The following is a 14,443-nucleotide window of genomic DNA, read 5'->3' as shown; positions in this document are numbered from 1 at the left end:
ACATCAAAGAAACATAAATGACACAATACATTACCGGCTTCTTCCCTTGTCTTCCCTAATAAGTCGATATGGGGCTTTTTTAGAACAGTTTTAGAAGGCTCTCTCCTCCCTTCGCCATGCCGCCCTGCTTTAGAACTATCGCACTTCGCTAAATCCAATATGGCGACACGTCAACGCAGCATCGTTAAAGCAGTGTGCCACACAGCACATCAAGTTTGAAAAATCACCTAATTTTTCTGTAAGTAGTATGCCCTTAAGTAGATGTCGAATGTAAAAAAAAAAAAAAAAAAAACCAGATTGCTTTATCTGCCAGTCTTAATCAGTAATTTTTACACATGAAAAAACGTGCAGTTATGTTGCTGGAGTTTGACTTGCTTATTTTGCTTGGCCATAAAAAACGTAGTAAAAGTAAAAGTAGCCCAGTAGATGTCCTGACTCGATGGTGTTGGGCGTGTTTCTTCCCAGTGAAAGTGAAGAGCTAGAGAGACATCAGCTGAAGATCCTAAGATCTTTGGCGAAGGGAAAGTCAAGGCCGAAGGCCTGGCCACACTGCTTAGGGGTCCAAGATAGTCTCTAGCTGCATCCTCCTCCTCCGCCCCCCCTTAGGACTCTAAAGCAACCGCAGACTGAAGGCAGGTTCACCGAATGTGATGGATTCCGTTTCAAGGTCTGGAAGAAGAAGCTCCCCATCGCCTCGCAGTGAATTGGTCTTCGTGTCCATGAGAAGGGCTGAAATGCCAAGGTGGAGGTTGGTAAATTGGGAGCAGTTTCGTCTAACTACCCTTGTGGTTAGGACATAGTAATTTGCATATGTAACCCTAGTGGTAGTTACCGTTGCAAAATTACGAAAGCATTCTTAGAACACAAAAAAGTGTAATATATTGCCAATTTACCAACATTAATATACCCCCAATCGTTTTAGATTCATCAGAAAACAAATTCATAGATACAAAACATGGTAAAGGATTACATATAGGTAAAATTACATGAAATGCGTAGTTCTATCACAAGCATGCTAAAACAGTATACAAGACAAAAAGCAATATACACAAGAACAGTATACCCACAATGACCTGAAGTAATATGATTGGTGTTCATTCATTCAAGAAAGGTTTTTCTAAGAAGTAATTAGAGAAGCGAGTCAATTTTTATAGCAGTATGATTTTCAGAGAGAAAACTTAGTAGAGAAGATTCTCTCCACATACTCTTATGTGGTCGTAAAAGTTATTTTGGTCTGGCTGAGGAGTCGTGGGTGCCATGGTAACCAGGGGTCCGGGGTCGTTCGCAGACAGCCTGGTACCTAGTCGAAGTTAATTTCATCAACGAAGACGATGACAAAAACTATTCTTTAACAAAAAAATTCTGTGACGAAGAAGAGACGTTGACAAACTAAAACTACTATATGAAGATAAAAATACGACAAAATGTATGCTGCTCCTTAATATATGAAATGGGACTATAATGTTATTTGAGGACTACTGACCTTCAAAATACAACCTATGGGCTACTGGTCTTTTCCTTCAAAATGTGTGTCCCTGTCATTGATTGCAATCGTATATGTGACGTTTGCTATCTAGTCTCAGTATGGCAGCCGCAGTGGATGGATAGACTATCAAATGCGAACTCAGTCGATCTGAAACAATGGCAGCATCAGCACCCGACAGTGGGTAAGGTATACAGATGTCCCTTTTGCCCCGGGGAGTCACATTTGTCAGTTAACCTTAAAGGATACGCGGAATCGCACAGATAGAAGTGCTCTCGCCCTCGCGCACACGCGGCTCCACTAATTCAGTTCTCATATACAGTCCAAATTTCTATTGTGTAGAGCAGTGGGTTCCCACTCCTGGTCCTGGAGAACCCCCAAAACTGCACCTTTTAGATGTCTCCCTATTCAAATCACACCTTGATTCAACTCATCAGCTCATTAGTGAAAGACTCCAAGACCTCAAATGTGTGTGTCAGACGAGTATGTGAGCGAGCGGAGTGATTTTGACCTGAGCGAGGAGTGGATTTTTTTTTTTTTTTAATCTTAAATTTTTTTAAAAAGCTCTACCACCGCTCCATCATGATACAATTCATACCAATGGTCTGTAATATATACTGCATTTTTAGCATGACATTCACGTTAAACATATTTAGCTATAGCTTGATACAGATGGATCTCTCAAATCAGAAGGTTATAATGATGGCAATAGCCGAGCAGGAAGTTACAGGCTAGTTCTCAAGGAGTTTGTCTGTTCCTTTATTGAATATTTTGCGGGTTAAAGCATGACAGGTACATTAAACAGGTACAGCACATTCACATGCAATTTTTTTTGCAATAATGCATTCAAACAAATGTAATTTTACAGTGCTACTTCATCTGTATCTGATTTTGAATGTGCAGAAATCTGTAAGAAATGCATTGATCTTTAGATAAAATAACTGATGAAAATGTAGTTATTTTTCATCACAAACAAATTTGCACAGCAGAAAGCAGCATTTATACCTTGTAATGCTGACAACCACATTATTAGTTTGGCAGGAATGTGGTAGGAAAAAAAAGTTTGCACACAATAGCCTAAGCCACTTTGAAACCCTCCTGTTATTTTATTTTATTTTTTATTTTGATATAGGCTCGTTATGAACATAACATTCCAACATACTGAAATACTTTAACCAAAGAGTGAAGGCGGAGTGGTGTTTTTTATTATCAGTGAGCGCGGAATGGAGCGGGAGCGGGAAATTGTGAAGCTGGAGCGGAGTGATTATTAAATGCTCTGAGGACGGAGGGGAAATTGTTGCTGCTCCACTTTGCTCACATACTCTGGTGTCAGATCCAGCCTGACCTGCAGCAGTTTACAAATAGAGCAAACAGATCTACAGAGGACAGCATCAGCCCAGCCCTTCACACTACACTCAAACCTCCTCCAGCTCCAGGAGACCTGTGTAAAGGCCCCCGGTATACTTCAAATGAAGTTCGTTTTTCATTCTTCATTTGGGGGCAAAAAAGAAGTTCGAAAGGGCTGAGCGACGGGATAATACTGTTTTTGAACATTCCAACACCCCGCCCCACCGCGCTGCTGGAGGCGGGGAGTGGATTAATGTAAAAATGTGTCACGATGCTCACGGGTATCCCCTAAACACAACAACTATGAAATGATTAAGTGTAGGCAATCTAGGTGTGAGACGGGCACTAATGGTCAGAATATTACAGTATAGACAAAATAATAATGATTAGCAGCAGTTCAGAGTCAAGTATCATGTTTGCAATACAAAAGAACCATTCTTTTCCATAATCAGTCCTTTATGGGAAGTGTGAATGTCTCATAGTCTGAAAACTTAAGCATGATGTGGAACAAATATTGGAGTCATCTCAATAACACAAACCTGTTTGTTACTTTATTTTATCAGTGTTCATTTATTTTATTAAATTGGAATAATTATTACACCTTTTTATATTTTATGTGATGTAATGATTTGATAAAAACAGGGTTTATTATTGTATGCTCCGCCCTGGATTCCTGCTCTGTCGGCACTGCCTCTGTCCACGGTCAATCCACTTCCACGTGGACCTGGCCCTCCATCCCTCCCCCTGTTCTGCCTCCGCTCCACCTCCCACCTGAACTTTGGACTGTTCTTAGTTAGGAAGCATTTGGAAGCCAGTCCTTAAGGGGCGGGCTATGTCATGATCACAAATGAGAGTGTCTGGTTCCCGGTTTTACGATTACTGCTGCCCTGCTTACTGGACTATATTGTTTGTTTTTTGGACTGTAATTCTCAGCTTGATACCCTGATCATTCTGTCTGTGTACCAACCACGATTCTGCCTGTTCTTCCCTGTCTGTGTTTGTTTGCTGTCATTGACCCCTGCCTGTACGACCACAATGTTTCTTATTAAAAAACTTGCAAGTGGATCGAACGTCTTTCCATATCATTATTACTTTTAGTTTTAGTTTCAAATTCAAATTTCATTTGATTCAAATGGTGAAAGCATGAACTAAAACTACACATTTAGAACACAAAACTAGTTACAACCCTGAACAGAGTCTGGTTATGTAAGTCCAGCAATAACTCCAAAGTAGACCAGGAATAGAATCAGAGAGTTGGACACTTAATGTTCAATTGTTTGCAAGTGTTCTGTGTTCCTTGGGGTCATTACAGTATCTTTTACATCATGTACAGTGACCTAAAATAAGTATTTTACCACAGTAAAGTGACTTTTCTAATTCTGATACTTGACTGTTGTGCTTTTATTTTCATTGCCTCACTTTAAACCCATTTTTCTCAAAATATCATTCCTGAAAAGCCAACTTCAGATAGACATAACTTTTGTTACATTCAAGCTATGGACAAAATAGTTTTAGAAAGGGTTTGAACTCGGCTTTCATATTGTAGCAAAACCTAAAAAGGTAAAATTTCACCATGTGGTGGGTTTTCCTAGATCGCTTTTATTGTCTGCTAATTGTATTTGCATTAAGAAAATGTTTGCTTTTTGGGCTTTCTGTTTTAAATTTCTCAAAGCTTCTGAATTGAATTGAAAGCCTTTTTGTTTATTGTAGCCTATTTTTCTGCACACTATTAAATTAAGAGCACTGCTCCTGACTGATGTTAGAAAACACAGATTAAAAACACAGACAATAAATAAGACTATAGTCATACAGCACAATTATAAAAGTATATACCACAAGTCATAATACTGCACATTGAGTAATCTGAGTAAAGTGAGCATTGGCAGTACTGCACATAGACCTCTACATTGATATGAAACAGTAAGTATATACAAAAAGTAAAAATAAAAATGGAATAAGTGGCAGTAGTTATTAGTGACCAGATTTTGTATGGCCACATTTAGTGCATTTGTTACAGTCCTGATTATTAAAGTGACTGGATAATCATATTGCACATTGACATTCTAAATATTGTAACAGCAGCATAGACAGAAAAAAGAGACTGGAATTAATCAAGAGACTGTAGTTGAATAATATGACTGGAAATATTATTTTAACATTGAGCTTTGCCTTAAGTGCATTTGTGAAGTAAAGTCCTGACAGCAACTGGAATGAAACTATCCTGTAAGTGAGTGCTTCTTGTTCTTAAGAATCTGTGAGATGCAGTACATAGAGATACATTACACTAGAGATGCAGTGAACTAGAGATACATTATACTAGACATGAGTACACTAGAGATACATATTAGAGCAACAGTACACTAGAGATGCAGTACACCAGAGATGCAGGACACTAGAGATACATACACTAGTACAGTACACTAGAGATGCAGTACACACAGAGATACGGTACACTAGAGATGCGGGTACCTAGAGATACATTATACTAGACATGCAGTACACTAGAGATACAGTACACTAGAGATGCACTACACCAGAGATGCAGTACACTAGAGATACATTACACTAGAGATACAGTACACTAGAGATACAGTACACTAGAGATGCAGTACACTAGAGATGCAGTACACTAGAGATACATTACACTAGAGATGTAGTGAACTAGAGATACATTATACTACACATGCAGTACACTAGAGATACATTACACTAGAGCTACAGTACACTAGAGATGCAGTACACCAGAGATACATTACACTAGAGATACAGTACACTAGAGATACAGTACACTAGAGATGCAGTACACTAGAGATGCAGTACACCAGAGATGCAGTACACAAGAGATGCAGGACACTAGAGATACAGCACACTAAAGATACAGTACACTAACATGCATGTACACAGTACACTAGAGATAGAGTACACCAGAGATGTGGTACACCAGAGATGCAGTGCAATAGAGATGCGGTACACTACAGATGCGGTACACCAGAGATGCGGTACACTAGAGGTGTGGTACACTAGAGCATACACTAAAGTACAGTGACACTAGAGATGCAGTACACTAGAGATACATTACACTAGAGATGCAGTACACTAGAGATAGAGTACACCAGAGATGTGGTACACCAGAGATGTGGTGCACTAGAGATGCGGTACACTGAGGATGCGGTACACTAGAGATGTGGTATACCAGAGATGCAGTACACTAGAGATACAGTACACTAGAGATGCAGTGCACTAGAGATTCAGTACTCTAGATATGCAGTACACTAGAAATACAGTAGACTAGAGTAGAGATGCAGTACACTAGAGATACATTACACTAAAGATACAGTACACTAGAGATAGAGTACACCAGAGATGTGGTACACCAGAGATGCGGTGCACTAGAGATGCGGTACACCAGAGATGCGGTGCACTAGAGATGCGGTACACCAGAGATGCGGTACACTAGAGATGTGGTATACCAGAGACGCAGTACACTAGAGATACAGTACACTAGAGATGCAGTACACTAGAGTAGAGATGCAGTACACTAGAGATACAGTATACTAGAGATGCAGTACACTAGAGTAGAGATGCAGTACACTAGAGATGCAGTGCACTAGAGATTCAGTACTCTAGATATGCAGTACACTAGAAATACAGTAGACTAGAGTAGAGATGCAGTACACTAGAGATGCAGTACCCTAGAGATACAGTACACTAGAGTAGAGATGCAGTACACTAGAGATAGATATTACACCAGAGAGATACAGTACACCTAGAGATGGTACACTAGAGATGCGGTACACTAGAGATGGAGATACATTACACTAGAGATGGTACACCAGATGCAGATAGCGATACATTACACTAGAGCTACAGTACACCAGATGCAGTACGAGATACATTACACTAGAGATACAGTACACTAGAGATGCAGTACACTACACCAGAGATGGCGTACACAATGCAGGACACTAGAGATACAGTACACTAGAGATACAGCACACTAAAGATACAGTACACTAGACATGCAGTACACTAGAGATACAGTACACTAGAGATAGAGTACACCAGAGATGTGGTACACCAGAGATGCAGTGCAATAGAGATGCGGTACACTATAGATGCGGTACACCAGAGATGCGGTACACTAGAGGTGTGGTACACTAGAGATGCAGTACACTAAAGATACAGTACACTAGAGATGCAGTACACTAGAGATACATACAGTAGAGATGCAGTACACTAGAGATAGAGTACACCAGAGATGTGGTACAGAGGTGCACTAGAGATGCGGTACACTGAGGATGCGGTACACTAGAGATGTGGTATACCAGAGATGCAGTACACTAGAGATACAGTACACTAGAGATTCAGTACTCTAGATATGCAGTACACTAGAAATACAGTAGACTAGAGTAGAGATGCAGTACACTAGAGATACATTACACTAGATATTCAGTATACACTAGAGATACAGTACACTAGATATTCAGTACACTAGAGATACAGTACAGTACTAGAGATACTAGAATACAGTGGCTTAGCGCCATTTTGGAGAATCTGAACTTTACGCAGACAGCATACTGTATGCTCTTCTGTATATATATATATATATATATATATATATATATTATATATATATTTAGGCTTTGATTTGAAAGAAAAACAGTGCATCAGTGCAGCAGCGGGCTGACACAGAAGAGCGTAAGCTGCCTGCATACAGCTCAGATTCTCCAAAATGGCTCTACGCTGATGTGAAGTGACACAGGGTAGACAAATTGTTGAATAAAAATGTTATTTTTGTTTTATTCGCGTACAAAAAGTATTGTCATCACTTCACAATGTTATGGTTGAACCACTGATAGCAGATGGACTATTCTGACGATGCTTATACTTTTCTGGACCTTGACAGTGTATTTTACTTGGCAGTCTTTGAGACAGTCACAAGCCTCCCTGTTTTCATCCAAAATATCTTAAATTGTGTTCTGAAAACGAACTTAACTTTTACGGGTTTGGAACGACATGGGGGCAAGTGATTAATGACAACATTTTCATTTTGGAGTTGAGTATCCCTTTAATTCTAAACCGGTATAAGTTCCTGGAAGGTCAAAGTAAGTGAAAGCATTCAAACAGTAAGTTCAAAACAACACTGATAAATAGAAAACCAGTAGATTGGATTAGAGATGCCGGATGACTCCAGAAGTCAGTACATTAATCTTTTCAGCATGTATTTGTGTGTTTTATAATGGATGCCAGTACAATTTGCAATTTGCCAGTACAACACTCAAGTCTCGCATGGGTCAATTTTAACAGATCAGGTTGTGGGTCAGTTTGGAGGACACACGTGAAAATGTTTTTAGTACACTTCAACAAACCCACACTAGAAAAGAATCAAATTATCATGTAAAATCTGTAAACCATGAGATTATTATTTGTGACATTAGAATAAAATATATAAATATAATGAATAAAACTAAATTGAACAACAATTTCTTAAATTTATATCTTTTTTTAATTTAACATTTTAATTTCAATGACAATTGTTTAAAGCATGGACTTTCATTTAAAAGGCTCATTTTGTAAGTCAAGTCAAGTCAATTTATTTATAGAGCATAACATTAACACAACCATCGTTGATCCAAAGTGCTTTACAATAAAGGGTTACCTAAAAAGCAACAGAGATCAAAAATTAAAGGGGAAAGAGAAAAAATATAAAATAAAATAAAAAAATATATATAAAAAACACATCAAAAGTTCCGTACACAACATCACTGAAATGCAAGGGTGTAAAAATGAGTCGTTAAGTTTGATTAAAAAACACTGAGCGATGGAGAGGCCCTGATAGTAAAGGGTAAACTGTTCCAAAGTTTAGGGGCAGCAACCGCGAAAGCTCTGTCACCTTTGGATTTACAACGAGAACGAGGGACCGTTAAAAAAAACTGGTTACAAGATCTTAATGACCTAGAGGTTGTATATGGCTGGATAAGGTCACAGATATAATCCGGGGCTGACTTATGTAGTGCCTTATATACAAAAAGAAGGACCTTAAAATCAACTCTGAATTTGATAGGGAGCCAGTGCAATGAATCAAGAACAGGAATAATATGCTCCCACTTTTTTGTTCCTGTCGACAATCTGGCTGCCGCAATTTGAACCATCTGAAGCCGAGATAGAGTGCTTTGAGGAAGGCCGACATACAGAGAGTTACAATAGTCCAGCCTTGAACAGATTAGTGCATGGATGACAATATCAAGATCTTTTCGAGAGAGAAAATGTTTTACTTTCGCAACAGATCTGAGGTGGAATAAGCTACTCTTTACAACCGTGTTTACATGCTTGTCAAATTGTAGTAACGGATCGAAATGGACCCCTAGATTTTTTACATGGTGTGTATAAGGTTGTAAGTTATCACTAAGCGAACCTAACCTACTTGTAAGAGTAGTATTGAGTGCAGCGGAGCCTAGCAGAAGCACCTCAGTTTTGTCAGTGTTTAGTTGCAAGAAATTGTTAGCCATCCAAGTTCTCACTTCGTCAAAACATGAGAAAAGAAGTTGTAAAGAAGAATCTTTTTCGATTGGAAGGTAAGGTTGTCGTAGCAATGATAGTTAATACTATATTTCTGGAGAATGGAGCCTAGGGGAAGCATGTAGAGCGAGAACAATAAAGGGCCAAGAATAGAACCCTGAGGAACACCATAAGGGACGGGCGTAGAAGGTGAGGTGAACGACCCAATATTTACTGAAAACGTCCTACCCTTTAAATAAGAGGTGAACCACTGTAATGCCGTGCCTTGAACCCCTACTGCATATTGTAGTCGATTCAAGAGGATGTCATGGTCAATAGTGTCGAAGGCTGCACTGGCAGCGAAGGCTGCAAGGCTGGAAGGCTGCGAAGGCTGCAAGGCTGCATCTAACAGTATCAGAATGGCAGATGACCCTGAATCAATGGACAACAGAAGATCATTCATAACTTTAAGCAAGGCTGACTCTGTACTGTGAAGTGCTCTAAAACCAGATTGGAACTTATCCAGAATGTTAAAATTATCCAGGTAAGAAGTAAACTGTGAAAGCACTGCTTTCTCTAAAACCTTAGAAATAAATGGGAGTTTAGAAATTGGCTGGTAGTTACTAAGAACAGATGCATCGAGGTGAGATCTTTTTAATAGGGGCTGTACAGAAGCATGTTTAAAAGACTCTGGGAAAACCCCACTAGTCAAAGAACTGTTTATAATAGTAAAAAGTGCAGGGCCAATAGTGTCCAATACCTCTCTAAGCAAACGGCCAGGCAGTACATCGGATTGACAATATGTAAATTTCATCTTAGAAATGAATGCACTAACTTGAGATGGAGTCACTGGTTTAAAACTAGTGAAATTGCTAGAAGGAGAGATCGGGTGAGAATCAGCCATGTCAGGAGGAGAGAGGTGAGATCTGATATCTTGTACCTTCTGTACAAAGAAACCTAACAATGCTATGCAGGTCTCGAGATTGCCAACAGGGGCTGAGCAAGTGGCTGGATTAAGAACTGAGTTTATAGAAGTTTTGGCCTGTTTGCATTCATGGCAATCAAATTTGAAAATTATTGAGATTTTGCATCACTGACAGACTTTTGATAGGTGGCTAGACAATCTTTTAAAATTTGATAAGAAACCTGAAGCCCATCCTTTTTCCACCTGCGTTCAGCCCTCCTGCTCTTGTCTGAGCACACGGGTAGAAGCATTTAGCTGAGGTTTAGGATTAGATCTAGCTTGCTGCTTTCTAGGCTTCAGCAGAGCAACAGTATTCAATGCAGTAGAACAAGCAGATTTAAAAACGAGAACTAGCTGATTAGTGTTCATATCAGGTGACAAAGAGACCTCACAATTAGAAAAGATTGTAGAGTAACATTTAGAGAATTCTAGTGCAGTAGTGGCATGAAAAACACGAGAGCTGCATACAGGCTGAGAGGGGATGGGCTGTACATATGGGACTGCAGGTTCAAACTATACAGAACAGTGATCAGAAATACCAGCATCGAGTACTTCACATGAGTGTAAAGAGAGACCGCGAGTCAAAATAAGATCTAGTGTGTGGCCTAGGTTATGAGTAGGAGAAGAGACACACTGTACAAAACTGAGCGAGTCAATGAGATTCATAAAATTTTTAACCATAGGTTTAGAGGGGCAGCAGACATGGATGTTAAAATCCCCCAGAACCAACAGTCTATCACAGCAGGACACTTGATTTAACAGGAAGTCTGAGAGCTCATGAATAAACGTTGTGCTAACTTTGGGTGGTCTGTAAATCAGGATGCAGATTAGAGGACCAGTGAGATCGATAGGGAGAGCTGTAAAAAGAACAGTCAGAAGGAGATAGTTCACCCAGAGACGAAAGGTCATCAGGTTTCAGTCACAAAAAGAAAATCCAAGGTGTGAGATGAGAAAAAGTTGTTCATAATGAATGTTTTATTTGACAATGACTTAGCGTTTACTATGGCCATTTTCACTGAAGGCTGAACTTTGTAACTGGCGGTAGAGCCCTGAGTGGGATATATCCGGTGATTTAAAAAGTTAATATTTCTACAGTTAATATTTATAATTGTAAATGTAAGCTATTAATTTAAATTATAGACGAGCGCAAACTGGGTTCTTAATGCAAATGTAATTGGCCACATTTACAAAAATAGGTGATTATGTTCACCAATCTATGCAAATGTCTTTTTATGTAGGCCTATAGAGACAAAAGAATGAGGTTAATCATAGCAGTTTTAGTGATCATTTATATTTGCAAAGACACAGATGGAAGGTACACCACTACAGATTTTGGTTTTGTTTATCAAACACAAAACCTCTTGAAGCAATTAGAGTGAACTAAATCTTATCTAAATGAATTCTAAATATAATCTAATTTCAATCATCAAGATGCAAGACTTCAAGGCAACTTTGTTTCTGCACTCTGCTTTCTTTAATGGTCTGCACAGCACTTAGGCTACAGTAAATAATGCATGTTTTAAATAATAATGTTTGAGTATTAGTCAAATATGAGGAAGCTGAACATGTTTTTTTTTATGTCTTTGTGGCTGCACCTTATCAGTGATTAGCCATCATGATTTATGATTAGGCTTATTTCATACTTTCTCTGATTCAGACAGACCTTTTTTTTCAAATGTAAATGGAGATTATGTTCATGTTTGTGGTTTTTATTCTGAGAATGTCTCAGGGTATGTAGCTAACACACTATTCTCTGTTTTTGGTAATAGTGTTGAAGTTAAGCAGAGCTGACTTTGTCAAATTTAAATCTGTACACTTGCAAAGTATTTTCTCTCACATTATTTCCCTCCTCGCGCCGCTTCACACTCCAGTCCCGCGGGTGGCGATAAACACATACAACACCAGTAAACCTCAGAGGGGACGGCTGCCGTCCTCCGAAGCGCGCAGCAGAGAGGAACTGGGTTGGTCATCTTTCCACGGCTGCTGTAGGCGCAGGCTGGGCTGCAGGCGAGGGGAATGGCGGCGACATCAGCAGGACGTGATCGAGGAAATAGTAATCGACTGAAAGCGGGAAATTCAAAAAACATTGCAAACACTGAATTAGGAGCGGTTGAGCACGACTGCTTCGTGAATGGATCAGACATAGGTAGGTGGGCAGAAATGGACTATAGTGAAGAGAAAAATGAAGAAAATGAGGGAAAATTAAAGGGAGAGCTTTCAAAAAAGAAAGACAGTCAAGCAAAAGGGAATAAAAGAATAAGAAATGAAAATGATGACGGGTCGGAAAGTGAGGAAGAAGGACAAGAGCAAAATAAGAAGGAAATACATGATAATCTTATAGTCATAATAAGATTCAATGATAAAGATCAAGAGAACATGAAAATGATCAACCCGTTTGCATTAACAAAACATCTGGCAAGTAAGATAGGGGAGATATTATATGCAAAGGTCCTAAATGATGGAAATTTGTTGGTCAAATGTGCTAATGAAGTTCAGTTTGAGAAAGCATTCAAAGTAAAAGAGATTGGAAAACTGAAAGTGATAAATACAAGGAGGGTGGGAGCACGAAATGTTGGAGGATGCAAAGGAGTGATCTCAGGGATACCAATGAATGTAGGAATGGAAGAACTTAAGAGACATATTAAAGGGGGGGAAATAGTGAGTGCACAAAGATTAAAAGCGACAAGAGAAGGAGTGAAAAGGGACAGTGAAACAGTTTTGATTGAATTTGAGGGGGAGAATATGCCAAAAAAGGTATACCTTGGTTATATGAGCTACCCAGTGAGACTGTATGTGCCAAAACCAATGAGGTGTTTTAATTGTCAGAGGTTTGGACATATAGCCAATTACTGTAAAGAGAAGAAGAGATGTGCAAGATGTGGGGGCGAGCATGACTACGGAAAGTGTGGAACAGGAGTGCAACCAAAATGTTGTAATTGTGGAGGAAGCCATAATGTGGCGTATGGAGGGTGTGAGGTGATGAGACAGGAAAATAAAATCCAGAAAATAAGAGTGGAAAAAAGGATCACTTATGCAGAAGCAGCAAGAGTGTCAAGAATTCATGATAATGTTACCATAAAACAAGCAGAGTTGGGGGTAGAAGAACAACAAAAAAGTACAAGAGACAAGGTTTATGTGGACAAAAAGGACTTGGTGACGTTTATTGCAGGAGTGATAAACAGTACAGCTGAAGTTAAATCAAAAAATGATAAAATTCAGCTGGTTGTCAAAGCAGCAGTAAATCATTTAGGACTAGTGGGACTGACATGGGAAGAAGTGAGGGAGAACCTTACCAATCAGTCAAGCCAGGAAGCAACATGTATTGGTTTATAATAATGGTTTTAATTTTACAATGGAATGCTAGAAGCTTACTGGCCAATGGCCAGGAATTCAAACATTTCATCAAGGACAGGAAAGTAAATCCAGATGTAGTATGTATCCAAGAAACTTGGTTAAAACCAAATTTAGAGTTTGTGATTCAAGGATATATAGGTATAAGGAATGACAGAGATAATGGGGGGCGGGGAGGAGGAGGGTGTGCTACATTTATTAAGCAAGATATTCCATATAGGGTACTAGAAAAGGGAGAGGATCTAGAATACATTGTGGTAGTATTGTGGGAAAGAGGGGAGGAAGTGGTTATAATAAATTACTATAATCCTTGTAAAAGGTTGGAAATAGATAAGTTATTAAGTATACAAGGAAATAATAGACAAAAAGTAATATGGTGTGCAGATTTTAATGCTCACAGTAAAATATGGGGGGGTTCACATACAGATGTAAATGGAAGGGTAATAGAAGATTTGATGGATGATAAGGAATTAGTGTGTATGAATGACGGAAGAGGAACAAGAATAAACATAACAACTGGAAATGAATCGGCATTAGATATTACTTTAGTGTCTAATCCATTGGCTGGAATAAGTAACTGGAATATTTGGAGCGATACAACAGTGGGCAGCGATCACTACCCAGTATCATGCTCAGTGGGAGAGCGAGTGGAAATAAGACCAGGTGAAGGCATACCTAAATGGGGTTTTAGAAGAGCAGATTGGGAAAAATTCCAGCAATTGAGTGAGGAATCATTATTACGGATAGACATTTCTGGAAATATAGAAGAAATAAACAAACAAATAACATCAGCAATAGTC

This window comes from Cyprinus carpio, chromosome A4 (genome assembly GCF_018340385.1).
Source record: "Cyprinus carpio isolate SPL01 chromosome A4, ASM1834038v1, whole genome shotgun sequence".
In the NCBI taxonomy this organism is placed as follows: domain Eukaryota; kingdom Metazoa; phylum Chordata; class Actinopteri; order Cypriniformes; family Cyprinidae; genus Cyprinus; species Cyprinus carpio.
The sequence above is the reverse complement of the archived record's forward strand: the minus strand, read 5'-3'. Positions refer to the sequence as shown.